We start from the raw sequence: 2,500 nt of genomic DNA on the forward strand, positions 1-2,500 counted from the left end.
GGTGGTCTATGATGTAAAGTGGCCGTTGATGGGAAGGAGAATCTAATTAGGGGGCTTCCACAAAATAAACCGTTCATTCACAGATTAAATATGTATAAGGAAATAAATGACAGGAGCTTTATCATGAGAGTGGACTGCTGAGAGAGTACTGTGATGATACGCTCACCTGAGGTACTTTGGTATGTTCAAAATTGCATAATATCACACACTCATGGGGCACTATCATACACCCGGCGCTATGCGACGCAAGACGCAGCGCAAGTGTGTTTGCTAGTTTCAGTCAGGCGCCATTCACATTTTCCCATCCAGCGACACGTCGTTTAATTAGCAAATGCATTTGCGCCCATTTGTGCACCCATGGGCGTACTGGTCTAAAAAAGAGGTGTGTTCAGGTGCATTGCTATTTTAAGGAGCTAAAAATAGACTGCGCCATAGACCTCTAACTCAAACCTGGTCTAAAGTCTGGCGCAATGTTTTTTCTTTGATATTTAAAAGGCGTGTTAGTATAGGAGGGTCCACGACGCGCGTACACTAGTGTTAATTTCGTTAACGAATACGACAACTAAAAATATTCGTTAACGAAAAAATTTTATGTGGCTGAGATGAGACGTTAACGAACTAAAAATAATATCTGATGACAAAATTATGACGAAATTTATGCCGTGTTTTCTATAATGTTATTTGACGACTATTGGACATTCAAAATGCAAGGCTATTGTCTTTTAAAATGTGCGTCCCTGTCACTGGATTGCGATCGGATAAGAGCCGTTTGCATATCTAGTCAGTTTAGCAGCCGCAGCGGATGGATAGACTAATAAAACACGAACAAGCGATCTGAAACAATGGCCTTAGCACCCGAAGGGGTAGGGATGAGGTGACCAGATGACCCGTTTTTCCTGGGAGTCACAATTCGTTGTCGATTAATTTAAAGTTCGTGAAGGCGGTATAGGCGAAATCAAGCTGATAGAAGTGTTCTCTCTGTCTCGCACGCTCCTCTTCCTCAGTTCTCATATACAGCGCGTGATCAGTTCTCAGCTCTCAAACACACACACAGCAGTCCCGATGTTAATCGTGGATTACGTGAACGTGAACAGATGTGTGAAAACTCAACGTGTGTCAGTATTTCATACATGCCTTCTGTCTTAAAGGGACTGGATTCCAAATGAAATACCTATGTTTGATTAATGTTACCCAACAAAAAAAGATGTTTAATACATGTATACCTACAGTAAATTAAAACCTACAGTATCTGAAAAATTAGTTTAATTTGTATCTCTAGTGTATCTGTCAAATTATGCTTCTTTAAATATATATATATATATATTTTTTTTTTTTTAAGTTGCTCCTTTTTCACTTCTTTTAAAGGGATAGTTCACCCAAAAAGGAAAATTGTCATAATTTTAATTTTTAAGATTTTCCAAATTCAATTTCCTTGATTCAAATTTCTCATAAGCTTAATTGATTTGGTCTAAAGAGAGAAGAATTGATGATGATTTGAATTTTTAAAACTACATATAAAATAGCTATAAAATTGGTAACTACAGTTTGGCTAAAACTATTGACTAAAAGTTGACAAAAATGCAATGCCTTTTTCGTCGACTAAAACTATGAAAGACTCAAATGACTAAAACGTGACTAAGACTATTAATCATTTTCATCTCAAGACTAAGACTAAGACTAAATAAAAAAATGCCTGCCAAAATTAACTGATGTACATGCTGCTTATTAAACACAGGGACGCACAGCAGCACACAAACATGCCAAATATAAAAAATTAAAGGATTGCAATGCATAATAATTTTTTGTTGGCCAATTAAATATATATATATATATATATATATATATATATATATATATATATATATATATATATATATATATTATTTATTTATTTATTTATAAATATAGCGTTTTTCCGTCGTTAAAATAGCAAAAGTGGATTTGGAAATGCCCTGAGTGCACCTGCGCCGTGCACTTTACACTTTGTGTTTAGATCGTTAAAATAGGGCCCATGCTGTTTTTGCAATATGCAGTATATAGGGCTGGTGTAGGTGTCATATACTGAGTGGTACACTACTGATGGTTTGTCACACTGGTGTGAAGATTCGGTTGTGTTTCTTTTCCCTGGAAGTGCAGCTACAAAACAACCCACTCAAAAAGAACTTCTCCATTGTAGTCAAGGCTACTGTTGTGCTGAATTGTTGCAGATTGTAACACCTAGTCCTATTAAGTACAAAAAATTGAGCGATGGCAGTAATGCATCAATTATAATTATTTGTATAACCGTGTGGTGATATTTGGTGACCATATGGTGGCATAAATATTTCTGAGACTTCCTGAATGAAGCATGCAACAAAAACATTTATTGCAAAAACATACTTTTTTAAATACTATTTTTACGTTATGCGACAAAGTGATATGCATTACAAATTGTCGTCTCCAGACCTTTACATCCCTCTATTAGTAGAATTACATTTTTTGTGCATTTTGATGTATGGCA

The sequence above is a fragment of the Carassius gibelio genome, chromosome A12 (genome assembly GCF_023724105.1).
Source record: "Carassius gibelio isolate Cgi1373 ecotype wild population from Czech Republic chromosome A12, carGib1.2-hapl.c, whole genome shotgun sequence".
Lineage (NCBI taxonomy): Eukaryota > Metazoa > Chordata > Actinopteri > Cypriniformes > Cyprinidae > Carassius > Carassius gibelio.